The 20,058-nt window shown below is 40.3% G+C and overlaps 1 non-coding gene across 1 annotated transcript; it reads left to right on the top strand.

The window, feature by feature from the left end:
* Positions 1-19,601: 19,601 nt before the first annotated feature.
* On the top strand, positions 19,602-19,708 carry LOC112128844 (U6 spliceosomal RNA). The gene has a single exon (XR_002911301.1). It is a non-coding gene; the product is annotated as a U6 spliceosomal RNA (small nuclear RNA).
* The last annotated feature ends 350 nt before the right edge of the window (positions 19,709-20,058 follow it).

The following is a 20,058-nucleotide window of genomic DNA, read 5'->3' as shown; positions in this document are numbered from 1 at the left end:
TAACCTGGAAGATAAAAATAAGAATATCTTAATCTTGTATTTCTTTGATTATAATATGAACACTTTTTAATAATTTTTGGTGATTTGTATTCCTTCACTTATGAGTTGACCTTTGCCAATTTTATGGGGATAATAATGCTTTTGTTGATGATTTTAAAGAGATCTCTCTTTGTTCATGATATTCATTGCATAAATTTTCACCATTTATTTGCTTTTCAAATCTGTTGCTTATGATTTTGATATACAGAACTGGTAGTTATGTAGACCATGCTTTTATGCATGTAAGAGACTTTACTATTTACTAAATGTTTTATCAGAAATGTATTTTTAAATTTTCTGAATAATATTTCAACATTTATTCAGGTTCTATTTTGAAGCCTATTGGTATTTTGTATTATAAATAGAATAATACAATGTATTATATTAAACCATTCTTCCTTTCCCATGTTAAACCTTCATAGATTGTTGATTAAACACACAGTTGAATTTTACTTGCTTATATTTCACTTTTGATTTCGCATGCAGTTTTATATTCTATAGCAGACTTTCCCAAAGGATGTACCCCAGATCACCACTCCCAAGAGATGCTTCCAGGTAGAAATGGTTTTTTGCTTGGACGAATAAAATTGGGAAACACTGCAGGCTGTATTCCTGCCCTTCTTAAGAACCACAATGCACGTTTGCATATCAAAGGCTCTGAGAAGTTCTGCTTTAAAGATTCTATTGACTTTGTTTCATTCTTTGGTAAATCTTATGAGACAGTGGAAACTTCTTTTAATGTAATGGCTATTTCTTGTAGACTGAAGAACAGATGGTGGGTTATGTTTGTCAGATTTTGGTTTCAGGGTTACTCTACTTTTATAAAATTACTTTTCCAAATTTACACATTTCTAAAGCTGATACATACTTTTGGAAGTAATTATGCCTTAAAATTTCACAACATCTCACCAACAAGAACGCCTGAGTCTGGTACCTCTTTTGGATGTAATTCCTTTCTATTTAAACATTTTTCCAAGAATAATTCTTTATTCATGTTGCTCAGTTCTTTTAATGTTAACTTTGATCATTTATTTATTTCCGTTCAGATTTATCAGCATATAACCATGCAAATAATGCCTTGTTCATTTTTAAAATTGCATGCACATTTACTGTCTTTATTATGGGATTTTAAATGTTCCTTAATTGCTATTTCTTATGCTTCCTCCTTTGTAGTAACTATTAATAGATTAGCCAGAATTGAGTCTGTCGTGTTAGATTTTTAAAAGACTTAACTTTTTAATTTACTTATCTCTTAGCTCTTAATGTACTTACTAATCCTCATTTTTCTCTTTTCTAATTCAATAATTTCTGCTATCATCTGCTGTTTTGTTCTTCCTTGGAACTGCTTAAAAAACTCATTGACTTGAAAGTTTTGATTTTTTTTGTTTGCTAATGAAAGCATTTAAAGATGTGACTTCATCTTTGAGGACAGCTTTGTTGAAACCCATTTGTTCTTAACAATTTCATTTTTTCTCTGCTATTCTAGAGTTTGAAAAATATTTCTTTTTTCATTTTCTACAAATGTGTATAGGATTACCTTTAAATTACCAGTTGGTAAGGGTTTTTTATTTAGACTTATTAATAATTTCTAGTTCTAGTGGTTCAAGGTAAAGTAGTTTTGTTTGTACAATTTTAACTTTTTGAATATATTGAAGTTGTATGTGTATATGTATGCATTTTCTTGCTAGGAAATGTCCTATTGGAAATCTTTCACTTATCATTTGAAATATTATTTTTAATTACTCAAGTAATCATGATTATATTGTTATTGTAATAAAACACAAACAAAAATAAACCTAAAATAACTTTGATCTCCACCTCTAATTTTAGTCTGCTTTCCCCAAAAAATCACTATTACAGTTTGTTTTAGTCCATTGGGCTACTATAACAAAATACCTCAGACTGGGTAATTTATAAACAACAGAAATGTATTGCTCACGGTTCTAGAGGCTGGGAAGCCCAAGATCAAGGTGCTGGCAGATTTTCATTGTCTGATGAGGCCTTGCTCTTCCTATCAGATGGCATTTTCTCTGTGTCCTCACTTGGTGGAAGGGGCCATGGAGCTCACTTAAGCCTCTTTTATAAGGGCATTAATCCCATTCACGAAGGTGGAGCTCCCCTGGCTTAATCACTTTCTAAAGGTCTCACCCCTTAGTACTGTCACATTGGGTATTAGATTCCAACATGTGAATTTTGGGGGATATCAACATTTAAACCACAGCACAGTTGTGCTTTCTTTAGAGCACTTTTCTATGTGTTTGCATATGAATATGTAACCTACAAAAATCTATAGTTTGACTCATATATGTTTAAACAATTATATGTATTGTTCTGCAGCCTGGTTTTCTTGCCGTCAACATAGCTTGCATATTTGCCTTTTGCCAGTTTATTTAAATCTACTTTATTCTTTCAAAGTTCTACCTAGTGTTTCACAATATTAATAGATAGTAATTGATTTAATCATTTCCCTGTTGATGGACATTTAGGCTGTTCCCAATTTTTCTCTACTGTAAACAGCATTGCAGTGAACATCCTCATACATGCTTCCACATGCACATGCACTACGTTTTTCAGGTAAACTTTTTTGAAGTATACCATACAAATGAAAATGTGCGCAAATCATACTTCTACAACCCAGAGAGGCTCCACAAAGTAAATATATTTGTGACAGCAGCATTCATATAAAGTTGCAGAATATTGCTAGCCCCTCCAGAGACCTCTCCTGTATCTCCTTCTGCTCACCGTGTCTCCTCCCAAGAGCAACTGTAATCCTGACGTCTAACAGCACATATTAAACTATGTTTGCCTGGTTCAAGCTTTAAAGAATGGAATCATTCAACATACCCTTCTTTCCTATCTGGTCCTTTCACTCAATAGTTTGCTTGTAAGGTCCATACGTGCTGTCGTGTGTAGTTGTGGCTCACCACTCTCATTGACACTCAGCATCTACCATGTGAGCATTCCATCAATTATTTGCCCATTCTATTGTTTGGGGGAGGGGTGGCATTTTAATGTCCAGTTTTGGGTTCTTATAAATAGTGCTTCTATGGTCATTATTTTTATACTTTTGGTAAAAAATATTTACCCATTTCTGTTGGGTCTATATCTAGAAGTGTAAGTGCTATATCAAGTGTTAACAGACTTTGTCAAATATTTCCCCAAAGTTCTGTACCACTTTACACGTCGACCAGCAGTGTATGAGAGTTCCAGTTGCATCACAGCCTTGTCAAAATGTGGTTTTTCATCTTTTCATTTCAGTCATTCTGGTGGGTATAATGCTACCTAATACTAGTTTTCCCTTACATTTCCCTACCAACCAGTGGCATTGAGCATTTTTCATATATTTATTGGCCATTTGAATATCCTCTTTTCTGAAATGTCTATTTAAATCTTTGGCTGATATTCCTGTTGGTTTATCTGTCCTTTTAATGATCTATAGGAGTTTTAACACATTCTGGGCATAAGTCCTTTGTCAGATACACGTTGCAAACAGCACCTCCCATTCCGTGGTTTGCTTCTTCCCTCTCTTAATGAGGTCTCTTGATGAGCAGGAATTTTTAAAGTTTAATATCACCACCAAGCCTGCCTTACAAGAGCTCCTGAAGGAAGCACTAAACATGGAAAGGAACAACCAATACCAGCTACTGCAAAAACATGCCAAATTTTAAAGACCACTGATGCTAGGGAGAAACTGCCTCAACTAATGAGCAAAATAACCAGCTAACATCACAATGACAGGGTCAAATTCACACATAACAATATTAACCTTAAATGTAAATGGGCTAAATGCTCCAATTAAAAGACACAGACTGGCAAATTGGATAAAGATTCAAGACCCACCAGTGTGCTGTATTCAGGAGACCCATCTCATGTGCAGAGACACACATAGGCTCAAAATAAAAGGATGGAGGAAGATCTACCAAGCAAATGGAAAACAAAAAAAAGCAGGGGTTGCAATCCTACTCTCTGATAAAACAGACTTTAAGCCAACAAAGAGCAAAAGAGACAAAGAAGGCCATTACATAATGGTAAAGGGATCAATTCAACAAGAAGCGCTAACTATCCTAAATACATATGCACCCAATACAGGAGCACCCATGTGGGCGGCAAGCCACCCAGGCGCCGAGGCAAGAGACCAAGGACACGAGCTGTTCCAGTATAATAAAATATAAAACAAGAATAGTTATACCAGATATAGATCTTAGATATGATTATATATGAATATCATTAATCATTAGTTTGTAGCAATTACTTTTTATTCCAATATTATAATAATCCTTGCTCTATAATCATAACCTAGGAAAAACCAGGCCATACAGAGATAGGAGCTGAGGGGACACAGTGAGAAGTGACCAGAAGACAAGAGTGTGAGCCTTCTGTTATGCCCAGACAGGGCCACCAGAAGGGCTCCTTGGTCTAGCGGTGACGCCAGCGTCTGGGAAGACACCCGTTGCCAGGCGGACTGTGGTCTAGCAGTAGTGAAAAGTGTCAAGGAAAAACACCCGCTACTTAGCCGACCGGGAAAGGGAGGCTCCCTTTCCCCGGGGGAGTTTAGAGAAGACTCTGCTCCTCCACCTCTTGTGGAGGGCCTGACATCAGTCAGGCCTGCCCGCAGTTATCCGGAGGCCTAACCGTCTCCCTGTGATGCTGTGCTTCAGTGGTCACGCTCCTAGTCTGCCTTCATGTTCCATCCTGTACACCTGGCTCTGCCTTCTAGATAGCAGTAGTCAATTAGTGAAAGTACTAAAAGTCTCTGATATGCAGAAATAATGGCATAAGCTGTCTTTCTCTCTGTCTCCTCTCCCTCTCTGCCTCGGCTGCCAGGCAGGGAAGGGCCCCCTGTCCAGTGGACACGTGACCCACGTGACCTTACCTATCATCGGAGATGACTCACACTCTTTACCCTGCCCCTTTTGCTTTGTATCCAATAAATAACAGCACAGCCAGACATTCGGGGCCACTACCGGTCTCCGCGCATTGGTGGTAGCGGTCCCCTGGACCCAGCTGTCTTTTCTTTTATCTCTTTGTCTTGTGTCTTTATTTCTACACTCTCTCTTTGCCGCACACGGGGAGAGACCCACTGATCCTGTGGGGCTGGTCCCTACATACCCAGATTCATAAAGCAAGTCCTTAGAGACCTACAAAGAGACTTAGATCCCCACACAATAATAATGGGAGACTTTAACACCCCACTGTCAATAATAGACAGATCAACGAGACAGAAAGTTAACAAGGATATCCAGGAATTGAACTCAGCTCTGCACCAAGCGGACCTAACAGACATCTACAGAACTCTCCACCCCAAATCAACAGAATATACATTCTTCTCAGCACTGCATCGCACCTATTCCAAAATTGACCACATAGTTGGAAGTAAAGCACTCCTCAGCAAATGTAAAAGAACAGAAATTATAACAAACTGTCTCTCAGACCACAGTGCAATCAAACTATAACTCAGGATTGAGAAACTTACTCAAAACCGCTCAACTACATGGAAACTGAACAACCTGCCCCTGAATGACTACTGGGTACATAACAAAATGAACGCAGAAATAAAGATGGTCTTTGAAACCAATGAGAACAAAGACACAACATACCAGAATCTCTGGGACACATTTAAAGCAGTGTGTAGAGGGAAATCTACAGCACTAAATGCCCACAAGAGAAAGCAGGAAAGATCTAAAATTGACACCCTAACAACACAATTAAAAGAACTAGAGAAGCAAGAGCAAACACATTCAAAAGCTAGCAGAAGGCAAGAAATAACTAAGATCAGAGCAGAACTGAAGGAGATAGAGACACAAAAAACCCTTCAAAAAATTAATGAATCCGGGAGCTGGTTTTTTTGAAAAGATCAACAAAATTGATAGACTGCTAGCAAGACTAATAAAGAAGAAAAGAGAGAAGAATCAAACAGATGCAATAAAAAATGATAAAGGGGTTATCACCACTGATCCCACAGAAATACAAACTACCATCAGAAAATACTATAAACACCTCTACACAAATAAACTAGAAAATCTAGAAGAAATGGATAAATTCCTGGACACATACAACCTCCCAAGACTAAACCAGGAAGAAGCTGAATCCCTAAATAGACAAATAACAGGCTCTGAAATTGAAGCAATAATTAATAGCCTACCACCCCAAAAATGTCCAGGACCAGACGGATTCACAGCCGAATTCTACCAGAGGTGCAAGGAGGAGCTGGTACCATTCCTTCTGAAACTATTCCAATCAATAGAAAAAGAGAGAATCCTCCCTAACTCATTTTATGAGGCCAGCACCATCCTGATACCAAAGCCTGGCAGAGACACAACAAAAAAAGAGAATTTTAGACCAATATCCCTGATGAACATCGATGCGAAAATCCTCAATAAAATACTGGCAAACTGAATCCAGCAGCACATCAGCAAGCTTATCCACCATGATCAAGTGGGCTTCATCCCTGGGATGCAAGGCTGGTTCAACATATGCAAATCAATAAACGTAATCCATCATGTAAGCAGAACCAAAGACAAGAACCACATGATTATCTCAATAGATGCAGAAAAGGCCTTCGACAAAATGCAACAGCCCTTCATGCTAAAAACTCTCAATAAATTAGGTATTGATGGAATGTATCTCAAAATAATAAGAGCTATTTATGACAAACCCACAGCCAATATCATACTGAATGGGCAAAAACTGGAAGCATTCCCTTTGAAAACTGGCACAAGACAGGGATGCCCTCTCTCACCACTCTTGTTCAACATAGTGTTGGAAGTTCTGGCCAGGGCAATCAGGCAGGAGAAAGAAATAAAGTGTATTCAATTAGGAAAAGAGGAAGTCAAATTGTCCCTGTTTGCAGATGACATGATTGTATATCTAGAAAACCCCATCGTCTCAGCCCAAAATCTCCTTAAGCTGATAAGCAACTTCAGCAAAGTCTCAGGATACAAAATCAATGTGCAAAAATCACAAGCATTCCTATACACCAATAACAGACAAACAGAGAGCCAAATCATGAGAGAACTCCCATTCACAATTGCTTCAAAGAGAATAAAATACCTAGGAATCCAACTTACAAGGGATATGAAGGACCTCTTCAAGGAGAACTACAAACCACTGCTCAAGGAAATAAAAGAGGATACAAACAAATGGAAGAACATTCCATGCTCATGGATAGGGAGAATCAATATCGTGAAAATGGCCATACTGCCCAAGGTAATTTATAGATTCAATGCCATCCCCATCAAGCTACCAATGACTTTCTTCACAGAACTGGAAAAACCTCTTTAAAGTTCATATAGAACCAAAAAAGAGCCCGCATTGCCAAGACAATCCTAAGCCAAAAGAACAAAGCTGGAGGCATCACGCTACCTGACTTCAAACTATACTACAAGGCTACAGTAACCAAAACAGCATGGTACTGGTACCAAAACAGAGATATAGACGAATGGAACAGAAGAGAAATAATACCACACATCTATAACCATCTGATCTTTGACAAACCTGACAAAAACAAGCAATGGGGAAAGGATCCCCTATTTAATAAATGGTGCTGAGAAAGCTGGCTAGCCATATGTAGAAAGCTGAAACTGGATCCCTTCCTTACACCTTACACAAAAATTAATTCAAAATGGATTAAAGACTTAAATGTTAGACCTAAAACCATAAAAACCCTAGAAGAAAACCTAGGCAATACCATTCGGGACATAGGCATGGGCAAGGACTTCATGTCTAAAACACCGAAAGCAATGGCAACAAAAGCCAAAATTGACAAATGGGATCCAATTAAAGAGCTTTTGCACATCAAAAGAAACTACCATCAGAGTGAACAGGCAATGTACAGAATGGGAGAAAATTTTTGCAATCTACCCACCTGACACAGGGCTAATATCAGAACTTAGATTTACAAGAAAAAATCAAACAACCCCATCAAAAAGTGGGCAAAAACAGACACTTCTCAAAAGAAGACATTTATGCAGCCAAAAGACACATGAAAAAAAGCTTGTCATCACTGGCCATCAGAGAAAAGCAAATCAAAACCACAATGAGATACCATCTCACACCAGTTAGAATGGCGATCATTAAAAGTCAGGAAACAACAGGTGCTGGAGAGGATGTGGAGAAATAGGAACACTTTTACACTGTTGGTGGGACAGTAAACTAGTTCAACCATTGTGGAAGACAGTGTGGTGATTCCTCAAGGATCTAGAACTAGAAATACCATTTGACCCAGCCATCCCACTACTGGGTGTATACCCAAAGGATTATAAATCATGCTGCTATAAAGACACATGCACACATATGTTTATTGTGGCACTATTCACAATAGCAAAGACTTGGAACCAACCCAAATGCCCATCAACGATAGACTGGATTAAGAAAATTAGGCACATATACACCATGGAATATTATGCAGCCATAAAAAATGATGAGTTCATGTCCTTTGTAGGGACACGGATGAAGCTGAAAACCATCATTCTCAGCAAACTATTGCAAGGACAGAAAACCAAACACCACATGTTCTCACTCATAGGTGGGAATTGAACAATGAGAACACTTGGACACAGGGTGGGGAACATCACACACTGGGGCCTGTCATGGGGTGCAGGGAGCGGGGAGGGATAGCATTAGGAGATATACCTAATGTAAATGACGAGTTAATGGGTGCAGCACACCAACATGGCACATGTATACATATGTAACAAACCTGCACGTTGTGCACATGTACCCTAGAACTTAAAGTATAATAAAAATAAAAATAAAAAAATAAAGTTTCATATGGTTCACTTTATCATTCTTTTTGGTAGTTAGCGTTTTTGTGTTTTCATTTTTCCCCTTTTATTTTTAGTTGACATGTAATAATTGTACATTATTTATGGGATACAGAGTGATATTTTAATATGTGTATACAATGTGTAATGATCAAATCAGGGTAATTAGAATATCCATCACCTCACACATTTATAATTTTGTTTTTGTGTTTCCTATTCAAGAAATATTTGCCTACTCTAAGGTCACAACAATGTACCCCTGTGTTTTCCTCTAAAGGTTTTTGTTTGGCCATTCACATTTAGATCTGCCATCCATCTGAAATTCATTTTTATATGGTATAAGGTTAGAGTCAAAATATATTTTTAAAAGTATGAAAATTCTATTGACCTAGCACCCTATGTTGAAAAGACTACCTTTTTTCCACTCAGCGAACTTTTACTTTTCCCACCATTCAGGTGATTGTGTACCTTTAGGTCTTTTTCTGGACTGTAATTTATTACAGTGGTAAATCAATCCACTCTTGTGCCAAACACTGGCCATTTTATCTACTGACAATGCAGGTTATGACATCTGGTAGAGCAAATCCTTCAGTTTTGTTCTTCATGATTGATGCAACCTTATCAATTTATGAAAAAAAGCTTGGATTTTGATCAGAATTTATATTGATTGTAAATTATTTTCAGAATTCACATTTACTCTTCTGATCTAAGAACATAATTTCCCATTTATTTATGTCTTTGTTAATTTCTTTCAAAACTATTTTGTAATTTTCAAGGCTGGGCGCTGTGGTTCACGCCTGTAGTCCCAGCACCTTGGCCAAGGCAGGAGGACCACTTGAGCCCAGGAGTTCAAGACCAGCCTGGGAAATTACAAAGAGACCCCTTCTCTACAACAAATAAAAAAAATTTAGCAGGACGTGGTGGTGCACACCTATTGTCTCAGCTACTCAGGAGGCTGAGGTGGGAGAATCTCTTGAGTCTGGGAGGTCGAAGCTGTAGTAAGCTGTGATTGGGCCACTGTACTCCAGCCTGGGTGACAAAGCGAGATCCTGTCTCAAAAAAAAAAAAAAAAAATCTATTTTGTAATTTTCAGTGTAGAGGCCTTATGCATCTCTGGTTACATTTACTCATAGATGTTAGATTTTTAATGCTTTTGTAAATAGTGGGCTTTAATTTTTAATTTTCCAACTTTTGTTACAATACATAAAAATTCAACTAGTGACTGTTAAATTTACTTCTTAATTTAAAAAGTTTATCATTAGTTTGGCTTTTCTATGTACTAGTCATGGCATCTGCAAAATATGTCAATTTGATTTTTTATTTCCTATATTTTAATTTATTTTTCTTGCTTGAATGCAGTTGCTGCAAACTACCCTATTATGTGGAAGATAAATAAATATTGATAGTGGACATTATTGCCCCATTTCTGCTGTCATGATATTTACTGTAAGATTTTAGTGTATTCTCTTATCAGTTTAAGGAAGATCGATGTCATCTATTCCAAATTGCTAAGAATTTTTTCATGAAATTGGATTTTATCAAATCCTGGATTTATTGGGATGAACTTACAATGTATCTGTTTTATATAATTTGAATTACATTGATTAATTTTGCATTCTTATATTAAACCCTCCTCTATGGTGCCAATATACTATTATTTTTATGTATTGCTTGATTCAATTTGCCTATGTTTCCCCGTGAATGTTCATGAAGGACATTGGCCTATTATTCTCCTTTCTTCTCGTGTCTGTGTGAGGCTTTCATATCAAGATTATACCGGCCTCATAAAATGAATTAGGACACATTCTTCATTTTTTATTCCATAAAATGGTTTGTGTAGGATCAGTGTTATTTCTTCCCCAAATGTTTGGAAAAATACACCGATATAATTTGAGATTTGAGTTTTACTGATGAGAAACATTTTACTAGTGGATACAATTTGTTTAAGAAATATCAAACTATTCACATTAAATATTGTCTGTCACTTTTCATAAATTGTGTTTTGGGAGAAAGAGGGTTTGCCCATTTAATCTAAATTGTCAAATGTATTTACTTAAAATTTTTATAATATCCTTTCATTATTTTGTTAATGCCTTTTTAGTCATGATATTATTTATTGTGTTTTCTCTTTTTTTTTTTTTTTTTTTTTTTGAGACTGAGTCTTACTCTGTCACCCAGGCTGGAGTGCAATGGCGCAGTCTTGGCTCACTGCAACCTCCGCTTCCCGGGTTCAAGTGATTCTCCCGCCTCAGCCTCCAGAGTAGCTGGGACTACAGGCGCATGCCACCATGCCCCCCTAATTTTTTTTTATTTTTAGTACGGATGGAGTTTCACTATGTTGGCCAGGCTGGTCTCAAACTCCTGACCTCATGATCCGCCTGCCTCAGCCTCCCAAAGTGCTGGGATTACAGGCATGAGCCATTGCTCCTGGCTGTGTTTTCTCTCTTTTATTCCCCTTGATCACTTTTATTAGGGATACATCCATTTTATTAATCTTTTTAAAGAACCAAATTTGGCTTGTGAATTTCCCAAAATGTACATCTGTTTTCCATTTCATTAGGTTTTTTGTCATATGTTTATTATTTTCTTCCTTTCCCTCTTACTAGGCTTAGCTCTTCTCAGCTTCTAGAGATAGAAGCTTAGATCATTTATTTTCAGCCTTCTTCTTTTTAACTATATGCATATTAGGGTATAAATTTCCCTCTAAGCACTGCTTTAACTGCACCTGTCAATTTCAATATGCTGTATCTCCATTATCCAACAGTCCACAGTGTTTTCTGATTTCATTTGTGATTTCTTCTGTGGCCTATGATTTGAGGCATATGGCTTAATTCCCCAGCACTTGGAGATTTTCTAGTTGTATTTATGTTTTTATATCCAGCTTAATTCCATGGTGGACAGAGAACAAACTCTGAATGATTTCAATACCGTGAAATGTGTTGGGACTTGCTCCATGATCCAGCACACGACAATCTTGGTGAATGTCCCGTGTGCTAATGAAGAGAGCGTGGGTTCTGCTGTTACCAGTGCAGCAGTCTGAATCACTTGTCAATTAGGTCAGGTTTGTCAACTGTGTCGTTCAGAACTTCCGTATCCTTACTGATATTTCTGTCTGCTTATTAAATCAGCCATTGAGGCATTGAGAGGCAGGTTAAAGTCTCTCTGTATGAGCATGGATTTCTCTCTTCTTTAAGTCTGGTCAATTTTTATTTCACATAATGTATGCATTGATGCTTACTTGGGGCTGTGATAGCTTCCTGGAGTGTTGATTCTTTCAGTACATGCCCATGTCGGTCTTGAGCAACGCACCTCACCTTCACACCTGCTTTGTCTGACATTTCTATCACTCTACTCGCTTTCTTCTGGTTGGTGTTTCATATTCTACCTTTCCCATTTATTTTCCTTTCAACCTGTTTTGTGCCCTTGAGGACTAAACTCTGATTTTTTTAACTTGCCCAAATTCCTATCTATCTAAGGGGTCTGGGGAGTCATGCCCTACAAACCATAAATTCTCATCAGATGGAATTTATTTAACCGTGTATATCGTGACTTACTTTCCAATCTGAGTCTGGCATAACATTACATGACAAAGAAGAAAATAAAAATATTTTACCCTAAAACATGCTTGTTTGCCGTATTTTGAAATGGCTCTGCAGAGTCGTCCTTGGTGGGGGTAAAATTTGCATCAGTAAAGAATCTCTATTAACATAGCTAGATCTTTTTCTTCCAGGCCCTCCCAATCCTGAAGAGACAGACTGAGAGTCTAGCACCCTTTAAAGGCGAATAGGTAAGATTTTTCATCTATTGTCTCTAAGGGCAGCCTCTATAAGACTTCAAAAGAACCTTGGTCTCCATGATCCTTTATCTTAACCTGAACATTTCCATTTAATCCCAGGTCTTTAGACAAACGCAAGCAACTGTCAGTTAGAAAATGTTTAAATTTACCTATAGCCTGCACCCTCCACCCTTCCACCCACTTTGAGTTGTCCCACCTTTCTGGACCAAACCAATGTATTTCTTAAATGTATTTGTTTGATGTCTCACGTCTCCCTAAAATGTATAAAACCAAGCCGTGCCCCAGCCACCTTGGGCACATGTTCTTAGGACCTCCTGAGGGCTGTGTCATGGGCCATGGTCACTCATATTTTGCTCAGAATAAATTTCTTCAAATATTTTACAGAGTTTGACTCTTCTCATTGACACCCTTATGTAAGTATATAAGGAGTGTATTAGTCTGTTCTCATGCTGCTAATAAAGACATACCTGAGGCTGGGTAATTTATAAAGGAAAGAGGTTTAATGGACTCACAGCTCCACATGACTGAGGAGGCTTCACAATCATGGCGGAAAGCGAATGAGGAGCAAAGTAATGTCTTACATAGCAGCAGGCAAGAGAGTTTGTGCAGGGGAGCTCCCATTTATAAAACCATCAGATCTCGTGAGACTTATTCACCAACACGAGAACAGTATGGGGGAAACTCCCTCATGATTCAAGTATCTCCACCGGGCCCTGCCCTTGACACATGGGAATTATTACAATTTAAGGTGAGATTTGGGTAGGGACACAGCCAAACCATATCAAGGAGTGTGTCTTTTAAGTGCCTTACAACTGGGTTTTATTTTTTGCATGCCATCTGACATTATTAGCCTTTTCCTCAAGGTATTTCACCCATTCTCTTTAACACAATTTCTTTGTGTTTGGTTTGTTGTCACCTTGCTACTTGTTTTCTGTTTGACTCATCTGCTTTGTGTTCCACTTCTTGCCTTCTTTCAGATGAATGAAATCTTTCTATTATTCCTTTCCCCCCTCTCAACTTGCGAGGTATACATTCCTTTACTATTTTTCACAGTTATCCTAGAGATTTCAGCATTCATCCTTGACTAGTATATAAGGGTTCAACATGAATGGAGACTTTGCCCATTTCCTGCTGTGACAGAACTGAGGTGCCGGAGCTCCAGCTACTGCCAGCCCGTGCATTACCCTCCCACTGCATTTACATGTATTCATCACTGCCACTGTCGCACACAGTGGAATGTCTATTTATATTTACACCAGGATTTACATCCCCCTGCCTTCTCATTCTTTCTATTTCCTTGCTTCTGTCTGAGGTTATTTTCCTTCCATCGGAAGTGCTCATTTTAGAACGTCTTTCATTCAAGCCTGTGGTGATGAATTCTCAGTATTTCTGCTGAAATGTCTTCATTTCTGAGGCGTATGTTCCCCAGTATAGACTCCTGAGTTGCGTTTCTCTTTTTATTCGGGCGTGTTAGAACTGTCATCCCACTGTCTCTGGCTGTCTGTTTTGGTGAGGACTCAGCTCTCCATGTTATTTTTTGCTTTTGTGATGACAGCACTTCATTTTTCTCCAGCCACTCTTAAAGTTTTCTCTTTTTCCTTTTCCACAGTTTTTCCACCACGTGTCAAAGTGTGGTTTCCTTTGTACTTATCTTGCTTGATGCTGCAGAACTCTCTAAATTGGTGGACTGATGCCTTTCATTCGTTTTGGAATGTTCTTAATCCCTTCTTCTTCAAATGTGCCTTCTCTCCTTTCTCCCTCTCTCTCCTTTTGGGGGTACAACTGCATATAGAGTGGACATTTTACAGGGTGTCACGTGTCTTTTCTTCTGTTCATTCGTGGCCTCTGTGTGCTTTAGTTTAGATTTTTTTAATTCACTGTTCATTTCATTCTTTAACCCAGAGTTCTGCTCTATCTAAAGTGCAGCTAGATCCAGTCATGGAGTTCTTAATTTCAGATATTATAATTTTCAGCTTTTGAATTTCCATTTAGTTATTTTTATGGATTCAGTTTCTTTGGTAAAATTATTTTCTGTTGTCATTGATTTTCCCCATCTTTTCCTTTATTTTTTTTGCATGTTTTCATCCTGGTTATTTTTAGGTCCTTGTTTGTTACTCCACTATCTCACCACTGATTCTGTTCTTGGTGTGTGTGTTTCCTTCTTGGTTTTTAGCCACATGTCTTTTGGTGTCTTTTGGCATGCCTAGCAATTTTTTTAATTGGTTGTGGGACATGATATATAAACAGAAACTATACTAGGAACACATGATGTCCTCCATCAGGAAATATTCACCCATTCCTCTGGCAGGCAGACAGAATGGGAAGATGACCCTCCAGATCCAGTGAGTGGCTGAGCACCACAGCTGGGGACATTCTTGGGCTCACCTCTTCTCTACCATGGAACCAACCCTTCAGTGAGTTCAAATGCAAGCCTGGCGGGCTCCCTGGAGCCGCCTGCCCAGGGTCTTGGTCTCTTTGGCACACACGGTGCTCAGGACACTCTGCTCTGCTGTTCAGAGGGTTTCTGCTTAGATGTTAGCTTTCCACACCGTGCAGCTTCAGAACTTGGCAAATGTCAAGTGACTGTGTGCCTGAGCTCTTTAAGTCTCCACCCCTGTCTCTCCAGCCCAAATGATGCTATAAGCTCTTCTTGCTTTCCTGTCCCCAGCACTGTTCCTCTGGCTGGGCCATGCCTGGATCCTCAGCTTCCAGCCATGTGAGGGTGGCAAAGGCCCCCGGAAAGTGTGGCTGTGATTCATCACCTTACCTCTCAGAGGTCCCTGCTCTCTGAACTTTAGTCCCTCTAGTCTCGTCACTTCCACAGCTCTCCAATGCCTTTAAACAGATTGCTTTTGTGTGTTGTCTAGCTCTTCAGTGTGTTCTCAGTGGGCAATGTGAGTCAGCTGCTCAGAGGAGAATCGCATTGGGTGTTTTTAAAGGTGTTTGCTAAGAAGTAGATTTGCTGGGTCACACTTTATAAGCATCTAGACTTTTAATAGGAACTACTCAGTTGTCTTCTGTATCCATCATGAAGGGCTGGGTGATGCTGTGGTGACAAATGACCCCCAAGCCCCAGTGATCACAACAGCAAGGACATTTTTTCACCCCTGCTTCATGTCCATGTGGTTGGCTGTGCTTCTGCACCACACAGTCCTCACTCCAGAACCCCGGAAGATGCCGGGCGCTCTCTCTGGGCCACTGTTGATTACTGTGACAGGGAGAAAGGCAAGCACAGTGGACCACATGCTGGCTTCTCTGTAATGAGGTGACACTTGCCACTCCTGCTCAGCCATCACTGATTAGAGCAAGTCATGGTCACATGGCTGGGGGAAGGCCTGTGATGAGCATCAAAGAGAGGAGTATGTTTTCTACATATCTTCACCAAATTTGATAACTGGAATACTTTCAATATTGCTAATCTGATAGTTGAACAACAGCTTATTTCTTAAAAATTTGCATTTCCCTAATGAATGAGATAAACAGACTTTTCATATGTTTCTTATACTTTATGGGTTCATGGGGGAAAAGCAGTATTTCATGACAGGGAGGGGTAAAGTGTGACATATACAATACTTATAGAATCTCCATTACAAATTATATGATTCACATCCTTGATAGTCTTATTTATTTTGTACACTTGATTTGACAGGAATCAACAGTGCCGTGTTGAATTTCTCATTACAGCTGGGTCTGTTGTCTATTTACCTAATATATCTAACAGGTTTTCTTGATATATTTTGGTATTCGATGTTGGGCACATAAACATCTAACGTGTATCAGCTGTGTATTAGATGTCACAACTTTATGAGGTATCATAACTCTTATTAATATAAATTGGTCTCTTTGTCCTTCTTAATGATTTGTGCTTTATTTTCCACTGATACTAATATTGTCACTCCTCAGCACTTTTTGTCAACATTTGCCTCTGCAAATGCCTACATCATTCCTTTGTTTTTAAGCCGTACATAAAAATGTATTAAGTGTCCCTCGTAAATAACACACAATTGAGCTTCGTTTCTAATGCGATCCAAGTCTTGCCCTCCTGCTGCCGTGGAGCAGACCCTGTGCTAAGCCCCTGTTCCCCCAGCATCTTCTTACTTACTCCTCTGGTTTTTACCCTCAATTCATAAACACGCTTGAGTCTTTTGCATCTGAAGGAAAAACAAAACCAAAGACCTTTTGACGCCACGTCCTCTGCTCACCGTTAGCGAATCCTCTCATCTCCGTAGTTGCCCAAGCTGAGTGTGGTTCTTCCTTCTTCCTTTCTCATGCGCAGGTGCCTCAGAACTGCCCTGTGTCCCCTCTCTGCTCTGGCATTGCTTGGATGCCCCCACCTGTCCTGCCCTTCCTGGGGCCCCATCACTTTGCTCAGATTCATGGACACAGTTGGACGCGATCCTCTAGGGAAGCCATCCCCACCCACATCCCCGGCTCCACGGAAGTTCTGAGCTGCCACCTGCCCGTGGGTCCCATGTGCTATTCACAGCTCTGCAACCACACTGGCCCCCAGTGGACCAGAGACTTCTGAATGCAGGACTGAGCTTTTTGTCTCTGTGCAGCACTGGGTGAGCACGCAGCAGGACGGGCACGTGTGTGAGCAACACTGGGCAGACGTGCTGCAAGGTGGGCCTGTGTCTGGGCAGCACCAGGTGGGCGTGCTACAAGGTGGGCATATTAGCCTGTTCTCACATTGCTATAGAGAACTCCCTGAGACTGGGTAATTTATAAAGAAAAGAAGTTTAATTGACTCACAGTTCTGCAGGCTGTCCAGGAAGCATGGCTGGGGAGGTCTCAGGAAACTTACAATCCTGATGAAAGGCGAAGGGGAAGCAGGCATGTCTTCCATGGCCAGAGAAGGAGGAAGGGTGGGGGGAGATGCTGCACACTTTTAAACAACCAGATCTCCTGAGAACTCACTCACTAGCATGAGTACGGCAAGGGGAAATCCGCCCCCACGATCCAATCACCTGCCACCAGGGCCCTCCTATAACACTGGGGATTACAATTTGACATGAGTTTTGGGCAGGGACACAATCCAAACCATATTATTCTGCCCCTGGCCCCTCCCAAATCTCATGTCTTTCTCACATTGCAAAATATAATCATTCCTTCTTAATAGTCCCACAAGTCTTAACTCATTTCAGTATTAACTCAAAACTCCACAGTCCAAAGTTTCATCTGAGACAAGGCAAGTCTCTATCACCTATGAGCCTAGAAAATCAAAAGCAAGTTAGTTACTTCCAAGATACAATGAGGGTAATGGCATTGGGTAAATACACCCACTCCAAAAGGGAGAAATCCACCAAAACAAAGGGGTCATAGGCCCCATGCAAGTCCAAAATGCAGCAGGGCAGTCATTAAATCTTAAAGCTCCAAAATAATGTCTTTTGACTCCATGTCCCACAACCAGACCACACTGATGCAAGGCATGGGCTCTCAAGGCCTTGGGCATCTCCACCCCTGTGGTTCTGCAGGGTATGGACCCCTTGGCTGCTTTTACAGGCTGCCATTGAGTGCCTGTGGCTTTTCCAGGTGCATGGTGCAAGCTGTCAGTAGATCTACCATTCTGGGGTCTGAAGAACAGTGGCCCTCTTCTCACAGCTCCACTAGGCAGTGCCCCAGTGGGGACTCTGTGGGGGCTCCAACCCCACATTTCCCCTCCATGCTGCCCTAGTAGAGGTTCTCCATGAGAGTTCCAGACCTGTTGCAGACTTCTGCCTGGACATCCAGGCATTTCCATACATCTTCTGAACTCTAACCAGAGGCTCCCAAGCCTCAGCTCTTGCCCTCTGTGTACCCACAGGCTTAACACCACATGGAACCCACCAACACTGAATGGCTTGCACCTTCTGGAGCCAACACCTAAGACATATCTGGGTCCCTTCAGACATGGCTAAAGCTGGAGTGGCTAGGATACAGGGAGCTGTGTCCCAAAGTTGCACAGGGCAGTCGAGCCCTAGGCCCAGCCCGTGAAACCATTCTTCCCTCCTAGGCCTCCAGGCCTGAGATCCAAAGGGCTGCTGCCAAAATCTCTGAAGTGCCTTTTAGACATTTTCCCCATTGTCTTGGCTATTGACATTCAGCAACTCATGCAAATTTCTGCAGCTGGCTTGAATTCCTCCCCAGAAAATGGGTTTTTCTTTTTTTAAATCTTTTGAGGAGTCCCACACTGTCACCCAGGCTGGAATGCAGTGGTATGATCTTGGCTCACTGCAATCTCTGCCTCCTGGGTTTAAGTGATTCTTCTGCCTTAGCCACCCAAGTAGCTGGGATTACAGATGTGCACCATCACGCCCAGCTAATTTTTGTGTTTTTAGTGCAGATGGGGTGTCACCATGTTGGCCAGGCTGGTTTCAAACTCCTGGCCTCAAGTGATCCACCCGCCGCAGCCTCCCAAAGTGCTGGGATTACAGGCACAAGCTACTGCACCTGACTGGGATTTTCTTTTCTGCTACATGGTCAGGCTACAATTTTTCTAAACTTTTATGCTCTGCTTCCCTTTTATTAACAAATATAAATTCCAGTTTTAGATAATCTCCTTGCTATGCATATGACCATATGTTGTTAGAAGTAGCCAGGCCACATCTTGAATGCTTTGCTGCTTAGAAATTTCTTCTGCCAGATGCCCTAAATCATCACTCTCATGTTCAAAGTTCCACTGATCCCTAGAGCAGGGTTACAACACCACCAGTCTCTTTGCTAAAGCATAGCAAGAATGACATTTACTCCAGTTCCCAATAAGTTCCTAATCTCCATATGAGACCTCCTCAGCCTGGACTTAACCACCCATATCACTATCAGTATTTTGGTCACAACCATTCAACAAATCTCTGGGATGTTCCAAACTTTCCCTCATCTTCCTGTCTTCTTCTGAGATCTCCAAACTGTTCCACCCTCTGCTCATTACCCAGTTCCAAAGCTGCTTCCACATTTTCAGTTCTCTTCTCTTCTCTTCCTGGTACTTCCTGGTGCCAATTTTGGCATTGCTATAAAGAACTACCTGAGTGCTCACTTTGGCAGCACATATACTAAAATTGGAATGGTGCAGAGAACATTAGCATGGTCCCTGTTCAAGGATGACAAAGAAAAATTAAAAGGAAAAAAATTTTAAAAAAAGAACTACCTGAGACTGGGTAATTTATAAAGAAAAGGAGTTTAATTGATTCACAGTTCTGCAGGCTGTACAGGAAGCATGGCTGCGGGGCCTCAGGAAACTTACAATCATGGCAGAAGGCAAAGAGGAAGGAGGCACATTTTACATGGCCAGAGAAGGAGGAAGACTGGGAAGCAGGAGGTGCTACATACTTTAAAATAACCAGATCTCATGAGAACTCACTATCATGAGAACAGCAACACTGGGGATTATAATTCGACATGAGATTTGGGTGGGGACACAAATCCAAACCATATCAGTGGGGACTTGTGTGGGCAGCACAGGGTGGGCACGTGTGTGGGCAGCAC

Source organism: Pongo abelii, chromosome 15, assembly GCF_028885655.2.
Source record: "Pongo abelii isolate AG06213 chromosome 15, NHGRI_mPonAbe1-v2.0_pri, whole genome shotgun sequence".
NCBI classification, from domain to species: domain Eukaryota; kingdom Metazoa; phylum Chordata; class Mammalia; order Primates; family Hominidae; genus Pongo; species Pongo abelii.
This window is presented reverse-complemented; position numbering and strand designations above follow the sequence as displayed.